This window comes from Nomascus leucogenys, chromosome 15 (assembly GCF_006542625.1).
Source record: "Nomascus leucogenys isolate Asia chromosome 15, Asia_NLE_v1, whole genome shotgun sequence".
Taxonomy (NCBI): domain Eukaryota; kingdom Metazoa; phylum Chordata; class Mammalia; order Primates; family Hylobatidae; genus Nomascus; species Nomascus leucogenys.
In genome coordinates, this window is record NC_044395.1 from 17,547,050 (window position 1) to 17,562,093 (window position 15,044).

The window sequence follows — 15,044 nt, forward strand, 5'->3', positions numbered from 1 at the left end:
TCTCATTTCATCTCACTGGCACTCTAATAGTCTCCCTGACACCAGTTTATCAGTTCTTCAGCCCATCTAATGTAATGCAGCCAGAGATCTTCTCCTTCCAATAAATGCAAAGTTGCTCCTAACAGACCAACCAACCTGCAGACTAAAAAAATCTAAATTCTGCCCAGGCACAGTGGCTCATACTTGTAATCCTGGCATTCTGGGAGGCCAATGTGGGCAGATGGCTTGAGCCCAGAAGATCGAGACCAATTTGGGCAACATGGTGAATCCCTATCCCTACAAAAAATACAAAAATTGGCCAGGTGTGGTGGTGCATGCCTGTAGTCCAGCTTCTTGGGAGGCTGAGGTCAGAGAATCACTTGAACCTGGGAGGCGGAGGTTGCAGTGAGCCAAAATCCTGCAACTGTACTCCAGCCTGGATGACAGAGTGAGACTCCATCTCAAAAAAAAAAAAAAAAAAAGTAAAAAAGTATCTACCTGGAGCACTAGAGAGTAAACAAGAAACAGACAAATAATAAACTGGAGAGGATTTGACCATTAGAAAACGTGAATTATTTCTATTTCTTGGTTTGTTATTTGTTTCTTTTTGGAGTGGGGTCTTGCTCTGTTGCCCAGGCTGGAGTGCAATGGCACAATCACAGCTCACTGCAACTTCAAACTCCTGGGCTCAAGCAATCCTCCCACCTCAGCCTTCTGGTAGCTGGAACTACAGGTATGTGCCACGACACCCAGCTAATTTTTTTCTTTTTCCTTTTGTAGAGACAAGGTCTCACTATGTTGCCTAGGTTGGTCTCGAATTCCTGGCCCAAGTGGTCCTCCTGCTTCAGCCTCCCAAAGTGCTGGGATTAGCAGAGAAACAGAATTGAAATGACAGAACTGAAAAATACACTACTGAAAATATGAAATTTACTGCATGGGCTTAATAGCAAAAGGAAAATGATATAGAACAGCAAGTGAACTTGAAGACACATCAATAGAAATTATGCAGTGTGGGGCCAGGTGCAGCGGCTCATGCCTGTAATCCCAGCACTTTGGGGGGCCAAGGTAGGAGGATCACCTGAGGTCAGGAGTTCGAGACCAGCCTGGCCAACATGGCAAAACCCCGTCTCTACTAAAAATACAAAAATTAGCCGGATGTGATGGTGGACACCTGTAATCTCAGCTACTCGAGAGGCTGAGGCAAGAGAATCGCTTGAACTGGGGAGGCGGAGGTTGCAGTGAGCTGGGATCACACCATTGCGCTCCAGCCCGGGCAACAAGAGCGAAACTGCATCTCAAAAAAAAAAAAAAAAGAAAAGAAAAAAAAGAAATTATCCAATATGGCCCAGCGCGGTGGCTCACGCCTGTAACCCCAGCACTTCTGGGAGGCTGAAGCAGGCAGATCACTTGAGGTCAGGACTTCGAGACCTTCCTGGCCAACATGGTGAAACCTTGTCTCTACTAAAAATACAAAAATTACCCGGGCATGATGGCACATGTCTGTAATCCCAGCTACTTGGGAGGTTGAGGCAGGAGAATTGCTTGAACCCAGGAGGCAGAGGTTGCTGTGAGCCGAGATCGTGCCATTGCACTCCCCTGGGTGAAGAAACAAGACTGTCTCAAAAAAAAAAAAAAAAGAAAAAGAAAAAAGTAAAGAAATAAATTATCCAACATGAGAAATAGAACAAAAAAAAATTGCAAAGAAATGAAGAGAGCCTCAGTGAGCTGTCGGACAATATCAAAAGGTCTAATTCACGTGAGAGTGGAGTCCCAGGAGGAAAAAGGGGAATAGAGCAGAAAAAATATTTGAAAATTATGTCAGAAAATTTCATAAATTTGGCCAGGTGTGGTGACTCACACCTGTAATCCCAGCACTTTGGGAGGCCAACAAAGGCAAATCACTTGAGCCCAGGAATTTGAGACCAGCCTGGGCAACATGGCAAACCTCTGTCTCTGCAAAAAATACAAAAATTAACCGGACATGGTGGTGCATACCTGTGGTCCTAGCTACTTGGGAGGCTGAGGCAGGAAGATCGCTTAAGCCTGGAAGGCGGAGGTTGCAGTGAGCCAAGATTGCACCACTGCACTCCAGCCTGGGTGACAGAGTGAGACTCTGTCTCAAATTTAAAAAAAAAAAAAAAAAGAAAGAAAATTTCGTAAGTTTGGTGAAGGACGTAACTTTACAGATCAAGAAACTCAGAAAACTCCAAACAGGAAAAGTACAGAGAAAACAGCATGTGGGCAAATCAAAGTCAAACTGCTGAAAACTAAAGATAAGTGGAAAATCTTGAAATAAACTACAGAAAAAAAATGACACAATACACAGAGGGAAACAGAATGTGAATTGTCCCTGACTTCTCATTACAAACAGGAGCCGTAACTGTAACACCTTTAACTGGGTAAATGAATTGTGAAATATTCATGCAATGGACCACTGCTCGGCATTAAAAAGGAATAAACTATTGATATCTACCACCTCATGGATGAATCTCAAAAATATACTGAGTAAAAGAAGCCAGATACAAATCTTTTCTAAAGATAAGTGTAATCTATAGTGGCAGACACAGCTCAGTGTTTACTTAGGAACGGCAGAATGAGAGAGCAGTGACTGAAAATGAATACAGGGAGCATTATAGAGCAATAGGTATGTGCTATACCTTGATTGTGTGTTTACACGCATAATTAATATGTCAAACCTCATCAAAATGTACACTTAAAATAAGTATGTTTTTGTATACAAAGTATATCTCAAAGAAGTTGATTTTTTTAAAAAACTAAGAGATAGCCAGGTGCAGTGGCTCACGCCTGTAATCCCAACACTTTGGGAGGCCAAGGCGAGCGGATCACCTGAGGTCAGGAGTTTGAGACCAGCCTGGCCAACATGGTGAAACCCCATTTCTACTAAAAATACCAAAAATTAGCTGGGCATAGTAGTGGGGGCCTGTAATCCCAGCTACTCAGGAGACTGAGACAGGAGGATCGCTTGAACCCTGGAGGCAGAGGTTGCAGTGAGCCGAGATCACGCCATTGCGCTCCAGCCTGGGCAACAAGAACGAAACTCTGTCTCAAAAAAAAAAACTAAGAGATAATTCTAAGTTTCTACAATTATGACTCTAAAAAATTTCCAGGTACTTTATCCAAGAAAATTATAAGTCTTTCTGAATCCGATGGCATGTAGTCTTTTTTTATGATGTCCATTGCCAGTGAATTAGAGAAGCAGATGGGGAAGGAAGAAGACGACCAAATTAAAATGGAATTCTAAAGAACATCCAATTAATTTTCAATTTACATAGTAAAAGTATAGACTTAAATCCAATCAAATCAAGAATTACATTAAATGTAAATGGACTAAAGGCTCTAATTAAAAGGCAGCTTATCAGACTAGATTAAGAGGACTCAATTTTTTTTTTTTTTTTTGAGATAGAGTCTTAATCTGTTGCCCAAGTTGGAGTGCACTGGCGTGATTTAGGCTCACTACAACCTCCGCCTCCTGGGTTTAAGCAATTCTCCTGCCTCAGCCTCCCCAAGTAGCTGGGAGTACAGACACACGCCACCATGCCCAGCTAATTTTTTTTTTTTATTTTTAGTAGAGACGAGGTTTCACCATGTTGGCCAGGCTGGTCTTGAACTCTTGACCTCAGGTGATCCACCCACCTTGGCTTCCCAAAGTGCTGGGATTTCAGTCATGAACCACCTAAGAGGACCCAATTATAGGCTGTCTACAAAGCATACAGAAACATAGATAGGCTGAAGGGGAAAGGATTGAAAAACATACATCATGTAAAAAGTAAGTATAAGACAATTCCAGTGTCTATAGCAACATCACATAAAGTAAACTAACATAAAGAGTATGACTAAGATAAAGAGGGACATTTCATAATGACAAAATAGCCAACTTATCAATGTTGGGGCTCAGGGCACTCCACCCCAAAATACAACTTAAAACAATTTTTTTAATTTTTAATTTTTGTGGGTACATAGTAGGTGTATCCAAAATACAACTTTAGGAGACCAGAATATGTCATTCCAAAATATAACCCTTTGACATACTAATTATTTCAAGATGAATATTTTGAGAAACTGCAGATATAGGAACAGCTCTGAAAAATTTCCCTTTTGTAAAGAAAATCTGCCATCTCTAAAACAATTTTCATCAGTAAAAGTAAGTCTACCAAGAAGAGAGCTGCTCCAAGACCACTTATCACCTGAAAAACATTTTTTTTTAAATTGTACTCTTGTGCCTTGAGACAGCTCTATTCTAAAGACAGTCCTCCTAAACTGAAAGAGACTGCTGTGTGTCCTGCCAGACTACCTTGTTAGAACTTAGCACAGGGGGACCAAAAAGGCAGAGGGGAGTAGAAAAAGCATAGGCCAGGACAATCACACAGATTTTTACCTACATAACAAAGCAATTTGTATTCACCATGTTTCTTCCCCTCACTTGCCCATAATTTGTTTCTGCCACCCCCCAGAAGTCCTAAGCCTCTCTTCATTTCTATAGCTCAAGCTGCTACATAAGCATCAATCATCTGGCCCTTTAATCTGATATTTTTGTGGGACTCCTATGTATGCACGCATGCACACATAATTAAAAATTTTTTTCTGCTGGGTGCGGTGGCTCACGCCTGTAATCCCAGCATTTTGGGAGGCCGAGGCAGGTGGATCATGAGGTCAGGAGTTCAAGACCAGCCTGGCCAACACGGTGAAACCCCATATCTACTAAAAATACAAAAATTAGCCAGGCATAGTGGCGCATGCCTGTAATCCCAGCCACTTGCGGGGCTGAGGCAGGAGAATCGCTTGAACCCAGGAGGCGGAGGTTGCAGTGAGCCGAGACCGCACCACTGCACTCCAGCCTGGCGACAGAGCGAGACTCTATCTCAAAAAAAAAAAAAAAAAAATGTTTTTTTTCTCCTGTTAATCTGTCTCATGTAAACTAAATTAATGACCCAGCCAAGGCCGGGCGCAGTGGCTCACACTTGTAATCCCAGCACTTTGGGAGGCCAAGGCGGGCGGATCACGAGGTCAGGAGATCGAGACCACAGTGAAACCCCATCTCTACTAAAAATACAAAAAAAATTGGCCGGACGTGGTGGCGGGCGCCTGTAGTCCCAGCTACTCAGAGAGGCTGACGCAGGAGAATGGCGTGAACCCGGGAGGTGGAGCTTGCAGTGAGCCGAGATTCTGCCACTGCACTCCAGTCTGGCCGACAGAGCGAGACTCCGTCTCAAAAAAAAAAAAAAAAAAAAAAAAAAAAAAAATGACCCAGCCAAAGAACTTACGGAAACCATTTTTCCCTCCCCTACAATAACAATCATAAATGTATGTGTATCTAACAATACAGTTTCAAAATATAAGAAACAAAAATTGACTGAATAAAAAGGAAAAAAAAAGTGGCTGGGTGTAGTGGCTCACGCCTGTAGTCTCAACATTTTGGGAGGCTGAGGCAAGCGCAGTGCTTGAGCCCAGGAGTTCAAGACCAGCCTGGGCCACATGGTGAAACTCCGTCTCTACAAAAAATACAAAAATTAGCCAGGTGTGGTAGCGCACAACTGTAGTCACAGCTTCTCACGAGGCTGAGGTGGGAGAATTGTGTGAACCCAGGTTGAGGCTGCAGTGAGCCATGATTGTGCCACTGCACTTCAACCTGGGTGGCAGAGCAACATCCTGTCTCAAAAACAAAAAAGAGCTATAATCATAGAGATTTTAACATCCCTCTGGCCTAAGTAAATGATATAACTAAATTTTAAAAATTAAACACACACACAACACACACACACACACACACACACACACACAAAACGCTCCTCAATAAACACAGACAAAGGGCCAGGCATGGTAGCTCACGCTTGTAATCTCAGCACTTAGGGAGGCCAAGGCAGGAGGATCACTTGCGGCCAGGAGTTCAAGATCAACCTAGACAATACAGCGAGACCCTGTATCTACAAAAAATTTTTAAAAATTAGCCAGGCATGATGGCACGTGCCTGTAGTCCCAGTTACGTGGGAGGCTGAGGTGAGAGGATCACTTGAGCCCATGAGTTTGAGGCTCCAGTGAGCTATGACCATATCACTGCATCCCAGCCTGGGCAACAGAGCAAGACCCCAACTCAAAAACCAAACAGGCCGGGTACAGTGGCTCAGGCCTGTAATCCCAGCACTTTGGGAGGCCGAGGCGGGCAGATCACGAAGTCAGGAGTTCGAGACCATCCTGGCCAACATGGTGAAACCCTGTCTCTACTAAAAATACAAAAAAATTAGCCGGGCCTGGTGGCGGGCGCCTGTAGTCCCAGCTACTCAGGAGGCTGAGGCAGGAGGATGGCGTGAACCCGGGAGGTGGAGCTTGCAGTGAGCCGAGATCGCACCACTGCACTCCAGCCTGGGGGATAGAGCCAGACTCTGTCTCAAAAAAAAAAAAAAAAAAACAGAAAAAAAAAACAGACACAAAGTCCTTAACAAAATATTAGCAAATTGAATTTGGCAACATACAAAAACAATACGTTGGGTTTATCTCACAAATGGAAGGTTGGTTTAACATTTGAAAAAATAAATCAATGGGCCAGGTGCAGTGGCTCACACCTGTAATCCCAGCACTTTGGGAGGCTAAGCCAGGCAGATGGCTTGAGGTCAGGAGTTCGAGACCAGCCTGGCTAACATGGCAAAACCTCGTCTCTACTAAAAATACAAAAATTAGCTGGGCATGGTGGCAGGCACCAGTAATCCCAGCTACTCGGGAGTCTGAGGCAGGAAAATTGCTTGAACCCAGGAGGCAGAGGTTCCAGTGAGCCAAGACTGTGCCACGGCACTCCATCCTGGGCAACAGAGGGAGACTCTGTCACATATACAAAAAAATTAATTAAATAAAATAAATCTATGTAATACACAGTATAAACATAATAAAGGAAAAAAATCATTTGATAATTTTTTTGAGATGGAGTCTCGCTCTGACACCCAAGCTGGAGTGCAGTGGCGTGATCTCGGTTCACTGTAACCTTCGCCTTCCAGGTTCAAGTGATTCTCCAGGCTCAGCCTCCTGAGTAGCTGGGTTTACAGGTGCCTGCCACCACGCCTGGCTAATTTTTGTATTTTTGGTAGAGATGGGATTTCACCATGTTGGCCAGGCTGGTCTCCAACTCCTGACCTCAGGTAATCGACCCGCCTTGGCCTCCCAAAGTGCTGGGATTATAGGCATGAGCCACCAAGCCCAGCCGATAATTTATAAATATGCAGAAAAAGCATTTGACAAAATGAAGTACCCATTCATTTTAGTAAGTCTCAGAGAATTAGAAATCGAATGTAACTTCTTCTATTTGACAAAAGGCATACACAAAAAACCTATAGTCAGCATCAAACTTAATGGTAAAATATTAAAGACATCTTCTAAGAGCAGGAACAAGGCAAAGATATCCACTCTACCATTTCTATTCAATATTGTACTGGAGGTCCTAGCCAGTGCAATAATATTTATAAGAAATAAAAGGCTTAAGGGTTTGAAAGGAAGATAAAACTGTGTACTCAGAGATACCATGACTGTTTATGTAGAAAACCTTGGCCGGGCAAGGTGGCTCACGACTGTAATCCCAGCACTTTGGGACGCCAAGGCGGGCGGATCATCTGAGGTCGGGAGTTCGAGACCAGCCTGACCAACATGGAGAAACCCCGTCTCTACAAAAAATACAAAATTAGCCGAGCGTGGTGGTGCATGCCTGTAATCCCAGCTACTTGGAAGGCTGAGGCAGGAGAATCGCTTGAACCTGGGAGATGGAGGTTGCAGTGAGCTGAGATCGTGCCATTGCAATCCAGCCTGGGCAACAAGAGCAAAACTCTGTCTCAAAAAAAAAAAAAAAAAAGAAAAAGAAAATCTTGAAGAATATACAAAACAACTAATACACTGATACAGAAATTTAGCAAAATAGCAGGTACAAGGCCAAAAACAAGTTATACTTAGCAGCAATTAAAAATTTTAAAAAATTCTTAATTTCATTTACAATAGCATCAAAGAACATAAAATATTTAGGAATACGTTTAAAGAAAAATGTGCAGGCTGGGCGCGGTGGCTCACGCTTGTAATCCCAGCACTCTGGGAGGCCGAGGCGGGCGGATCACGAGGTCAGGAGATCGAGACCACGGTGAAACCCCGTCTCTACTAAAAATACAAAAAATTAGCCGGGCCTGGTGGCGGGCACCTGTGGTCCCAGCTACTCAGAGAGGCTGAGGCAGGAGAATGGCATGAACCCGGGAGGTGGAGCTTGCAGTGAGCCGAGATTGTGCCACCGCACTCCAGCATGGGTGACAGAGCGCGACTCCGCCTCAAAAAAAAAAAAAAAGAAAAATGTGCAAGATCTGAAAACAATAAAATGTTGCTGAGATAAAGACCTAAATCAACAAAAACGTATTTCATATTTATGAATTAGAAGATTTAATATTGTTAAGATGTCAATTTTTCCCAAGTTGATATATGTTCCTACCAGTTTTATCTTTTTTTCTAGAAACTGGCAAACTGATTCTAAAATACATGAGGCCGGGTGCAGTGGCTCACGCCTGTAATCCCAGCATTTCGGGAGGTTGAGGCGGGCCGACTGCTTGAGTCTAGGAGTTCAAGACCAGGCTGGACAACATGATGCAACCTTGTCTCTACAAAAAAGACAAAAAATTAGCTAGGTGTGGTAATGAGCATCTGCAGTCCCAGCTACTGCGGAGGCTGAGATGAGAGGATTGTTTGAGCCCAGGAGGTCGGGGCCACAGTGAGCCGTGATCATCCACTGCATTCCAGCCTTGAGACACTGTCTCAGAAAAATAAAAAACAAATACGTGAACATGCTGAGAACCTAGTATATGCAAAGGACCTAGAATGTCTTGAAAAAAAGTAGACCTTGTATTATCTGATTTCATGACTTATGATAAAGATATAATAATCACAACAGCATGAATTTTTTTTTTTTTTTTTTTTTTGAGACAGAGTTTCGCTCTGTCACCCAGGCTGGAGTGCAATGGCGTGATCTCGGCTCACCACAACCTCTACCTTCCAGGTTCAAGGGATTCTCCTGCCTCAGCCTCCCTAGTAGCTGGGATTACAGGCATGTGCCACAACGCCCAGCTAATTTTGTATTGTTAGTAGAGACGGAGTTTCTCCATGTTGGTCAGGTTGGTCTCAAACTCCCGACCTCAGGTGATCCACCCGCCTCGGCCTCCCAAAGTGCTGAGATTACAGGCATGAGCTACCGCGCCCGGCCTGAATTTTTTATTTATATAAATTATTTAACAAAAAAAATTTAATAAAGAAATAGAGATCGGCTGGGCACAGTGGCTCATGCCTGTAATCCCAGCATTTTGGGAGGCCGAGGCAGATGGATCACCTGAGGTCGGGAGTTTGAGACCAGCCTCACCAACATGGAGATAACCCCATCTCTACTAAAAATACAAAATTAGCCAGGCGTGGTGGCGCATGCCCGTAATCCCAGCTACTCGGGAGGCTAAGGAAGGAGAACCGCTTGAACCCGGAAGGCGGAGGTTGCAGTAAGCCGAGATCACGCCATTATTGCACTCCAGCCTGGGCAACAAGAGCGAAACTCCGTCTCAAACAAAAAAGAAAAAAGCAAAAAAAAGAAATAGAGACTAGGTCTCACTGTGTCGCCCAGGCTGGTCTTGAACTCTTGGTTTCAAGTGATCCTCCTGTCTTGACCTCCCAAAGTGCTGGGATTACAGGCATGAGCCACCATGCCCAGCAGACAGTGTAATGTGGTATATAGACAAGTATATCAACACAATAGAATAGTATTCAGAATTAGACCTACTATTCATACAAGTGACTCATACTGTCATTTGGTTTTTGACAAAAGTGCCAAGCAATCAAATAGGGAAAGGAAAGTCTTTTCAATAAATGGTGCTGGAACAACTGGATATCTACATGGAAAAAATGAACCTCAACCTTTACTTCTCACCATACACAAAAATTAATTTGAAGAGTGTGGTGGTACATGGCTGGAGTCCCAGCTACTTGGGAGGCTGAGACAGAAGGATTACTTGAGGCCAGGAGCTCAAGGCCACAGTGAGCTATGACTGCACCTGTGAATAGTCACTGCACTCCAACCCGGGCATCATAGCGAGACCTCGTCTATAAAAAGACAAACATACATTCCAATGTTGTGCCTCCTGGGGGAGAAAAAAAAAAAAATCAAAGAATTTGAGATGGATCAGAGACATGAATATAAAAGTTAAAATAATAAAGCGTCCATAACAAAATACAGGAGAACATCTTTGCTACTTCAGGGTAGGCAAAGGTAACTTAGAGAAGACAGAGAAAGCACTAACTATAAATGAAAAGTTTAATGAATTAGACATTATTTCATCAAAAATGCAATTAAAAAGTGAATAGTCATGTAAGAGGGCAGAAGAAAATTTTTACACAACATATATCTGACAAAGGACTTATATTCAAAATAGAAAAAGAACTTCTACTACACAACAATAAAAAGTCAAAAACTCAACCCCCCAAGAAAAGGGATAAAAAAGTTGGACACTTCCCAAAGTAAAATATACAAATGGCCAATAAGCAAATAGGAAGATACCATCATTAGTCATTACGGATATTAAAACCACAATGATTCAAACCATCTGCAATCTCTAAAAAATAAAACACACAATGAAATACCACTATGCAAGCCCTTGAATAGCAAAGATGTGAAGCAACCAGAACTCTCATATATGGTTGACAGAGGGTAAAATGGTATACGCAATTTGGAAGCATATCTGGCCATTTCTTATAAAACTGTTCATACATCTACCCTACAATCCAGCAGATTATGCTAGGAATCCACCTAAGAGAAATAAAAGAATATGTTTGAAGTCTTTATGACTTGCACTTGAATATTCATAGCAGCTTTATTCATTAACAGTCAAAATCTGGAAACTACTACATGATCATCAACAGGAGAATGAATAAACAAACTCCAATACATCAGTAAGAGGAACGCTATTCAACAATAAAGCCAGGCACGGTAGCTCACGCTTATAATCCAAGCACTTTGGGAGGCCGAGGCAGGCAGCTCATTTGAGGTCAAGAGTTCGAGACCAGCCTGGGCAACATGGCAAAACCCTGTTTCTACTAAAAATACAAAAATTAGCTGGGCGTGGTGGTGCACGTCTGTAATCCCAGCTACTCGAGAGGCTGAGGTGGAAAAATTGCTCAAACCCAGCAAGCAGAGGTTGCAGTGAGCCAAGATCATGTCATTGCACTCCAGCTTGGACAACAGAGTGAAACTCATTCTCAAAAATGAATAAATAAAATAAAATAAAATAAACACAGTAAAAACGGACAACATGAATATTAAAAGCATTCTGCTGAAAGAAATAATTCTGATACAAAAGAGTACATGGTGTAAGATTGATTCCATTTATGTGAAGCTCTGGAACATGCAGAACTAAACTATGGTAAAAAACCACAACAATGGTTGGTTTGGGGAGGGTGGGGGCAGGGACTGACTGAGAAGGCACAAGAGTGAACTTTCAGGTTTAACAGTAATGTATTTTGTATATCTTGATGGGGTCTGAATTACACAAGTGCATACATTTGTCAAAACTCACTGAATGGTTCCCTTAATATTTATGTATTTTTCAACCAGTGGACTTGCTAAGTGAAAAAAAAAAAAAGATTTGTGTATTTAACTGCATATAAATTTTATTACCCAAAAATGCAAACAAATAATATTAAACTCTAATTAATGATGTACATGTATGTATGTTTAGGGACGAAGTTACTGATGACTGCAACTTATTCTGATATGCAATGAAAAAATAAGACCTCAGATAAAACAAAAAAAAGGAAAGAAAAAATAAGCCCTCATGTGGTGTCTCCTCCGAACGAAAAAGAAAAGACGGGGCTGGGCGTGATGATGGCTCACGCCTGTAATCCCAGCACTTTGGGAGGCCGAGTGGGTGAATCATGACGTTAAGAGATTGAGAACATCCTGGCCAACATGGTAAAACCCCGTCTCTACTAAAAATACAAAAATTAGCTGGGTGTGGTGGCATGCACCTGTAGTCCCCGCTACTAGGGAGGCTGAGGCAGGAGAATTGCTTGAACCTGGAAGGCAAAGGTTGCAGTGAGCCCTCCAGCCTGGTGATAGAGCGAGACTCTGTCTCAACAAAAGAAAAAAAAAAGACAGATTGATGAATAGACAGAGGGATGACAGATGGAAAGGCTGACAAAAGCAACTGTAGTAGAATATTAATTGTTGAATCGAGGTGGTGAGTGTTAATGTACAATACTTTCAGCTTCTCTCAATGTTCGAAAATTTTCATAACAAAATATTAGGGGAGAAGTAAATCCAGTAATTTAATTCCTTTGCCTAAAAATCCCAGTTGATTACTGAATAGCATCACAACACTCAACAATTGCCAATTAGTATTATTCAGACTTGGTTCTCATTTGTTCCCCTGCAGATTCTAATACTATTAAGCATCCTATTCCTTTGGAAAATGTATACTACTATTCTAAACTATTTCCCTTTCTTTCTCTCATTATTCATTTTGTCTTTCCTACTTACTTCTACTCCCAAACTGTACGTATACCTCAGAGTGTAGTACTAAGCCCTTCTCTATTTTCCCACCAAAAATTCCCTTCCATTGTAACTATCGTCTCTATGTAGTCAACTCCCAATCAAGACAGAGCATCTCTTCTACATTCAAGTCTCTCATTTCCAATGACCTACTGAGTACTTGAATGTCCCATATCATCAAATGTATGACTTCACCCTCAAAACTGAGAACAAGAATTCCAACAGTGATGTTATTTTTTACTTTTTGTTTTATTTCTCAAAATAATCAGACAATTCTTCCTGAATTCATTTCTTTTCCATTTCGTTTCATTCCACCACTAGTCTGATAATGATTTTTGTTTGTTTGTTTTTTTGAGACAGGATCTCACTTTGTTGCCCAGGCTGGAGTGCAGTGGCACGGTCATGGCTCATTACAGCCTCGACCTCCTGAGCTCAAGCAATCCTCCCATCTCTGTCTCCCAAGTAGTTGGGACTACAGGCACACGCCAACATGCCCAGCTAATTCCTGTGTTTTTTGTAGAGATAGGATTTCGCCATGTTGCCCAGGCTGGTCTCGAACTCCTGGGCTCAAGTAATCCTCCTGCTTTGGCCTCCCAAAGAGCTGGGATTATAGGCATGTGAGCCACTGCAGCAGGCCATAATGATTCTTATAATTATACTCACTTTATTGCAAAGAGTGTACTGGCTGATGTCCCAGTCTCTGTCTCTCCCTACAATTGACCCTGAATATTTCTAAAAGATCTTTAATTATGTATCCCTTATTTGTGTAACTTTTATTATTTCCCATATCTAGAAGATATTACTATATACTAAGCAGAAAAAGTGAAATGTGTTGCTTGCTGTGGTAGCAAGTCTCCAAAGATGAACCCCTTCCAATGAACCAAGCCTCCTAGTGATCACATTCTGTGTAGTCCTTTCCCACACAAATCTTGGTTAGTCTTGTGACTCATATTGACCAATGGAATGTCATAGAACTAGCACTGTACTGGTTCAAAATCTAAGCCTTAAGTGAGCCTGGCAGCTTCTGCTTTGGAACTCAGAGCTCTGGGCTACCATGCAAGAAATCCGGCTCGTCTGCTGGAAAGACCACCTGGAGAGGGAGAAGCCCCGAGACTATATGGCAAGAGTGAGAATGAGAAAGGCATGGCATCCCAATGTTCCAGCTGAGCTCAGCTTTCCAGGAGTCCCCCACAATGTGCCAGGGATATGAATGAAGCCATCTTGGATGTCCTAGCCCCAGCCACAACCTGACCGGAGCCACATGAATGACTCCAAACAAGGCCAACAGAACCATCCATCTGAGAAGCAATTCACCCAAAGAATTGTGAGAAATAATAAATCACTATTGTTTCAAGATACTAACTTTTATAGTGGTATTTTTACACAGTGATAGCTAATCAAAACAGTTGCCCTCAAGAAGCTAACTATATAATGGTGGAGGTAGTTAAGTAAACAAAAAAGGCCATGAAGAAGTGTTATGATAGCAGTATACACAACATGCTAGGTGAGTGAGGAGGAGGATTAGCTATATTAGTCAGTCAGGGTGTGTAAAGGGGAGGGAGGGAGAGTGGGAAAGCTTTCTAGAGCAGGTGGCACAGGCTGAGTTTTAAGTACGTTCAGAATACTGCATATAGTAGTTAGGTATAAACCAGCACGGTTGTGTGGGCAAGTAGTAAGGATATACCTAGAGACATAAATGTGGAAGAGGTAACTGAAGGCCTCTTATACTAAGTAAAGGGTTAAAACTTTACTTAAATACTATACAGAACTATGAAAAAATTTAAGCAGGGAAATGATATTATCAGATTTGTATCTTGGAATGATTTCAATGGTAGCAGTGAATTAGATAATGAGAAAGGAGGCAGGCAGGAAGCAAAGAAAGTTTAGGAGCCCACCTCGGTACTCTAGGAAAACTAAAGAGAACCTGACAGGGACAGAAAGAAAGAATAATTAATATTAAGAATATACAAGAGGCTGGGCGTAATGGCTCATTCCTATAATCCCAGCACTTTGGGAGGCTGAGGTGGGAGGATCACTTGAGCCCAGGGGTTCAAGACCAGCCTGGGCAACAGAGTTGAGACCCTGTCTCTACAAAGAAAAAAAAATTAATTTAAAGAATAAAAACAAGAAATTACATTGAATATTGCCAATGAAATTGTAAAAAAAATAAATAAGAGCATCTACAAGACATATTAAAGTGGATGTGATGGAGAGGGCTAAGAGGGGAATTTAGGATGGCCTCAGTATTCAGCTTACACACTAGAAAAAAAAGTGCAGTCATCTATGGAGAAACAGCAGAAGCAAAAGGGAGTGGGATGCACACACAGGTAGAGTTTTAGACTCAGACACCTGGACAGGAAGAAAGGAAGAATGCCTCTGCTGATGGTTAGAAAATTGAGAGAAGTTTTCATTGATGACACTTTGTTTCTGAGAAATAAAAAACAAGATCATCTGCTAAGGGTAAGAAGAGAAATGATGGAAACAGAAGTTTAGAAAGAGAGATTTAAGT

At 42.1% G+C, this 15,044-nt stretch overlaps 1 protein-coding gene and 1 non-coding gene across 3 annotated transcripts in view; both read right to left on the bottom strand.

Moving 5' to 3' along the window:
- The window catches only part of RNF214 (ring finger protein 214), a 57,401-nt gene that overhangs the window by 19,603 nt on the left and 22,754 nt on the right, over positions 1 to 15,044 (bottom strand). The window lies entirely within an intron of this gene.
- LOC115830555 lies at positions 4,206 to 4,359 on the bottom strand. The gene has a single exon (XR_004026105.1).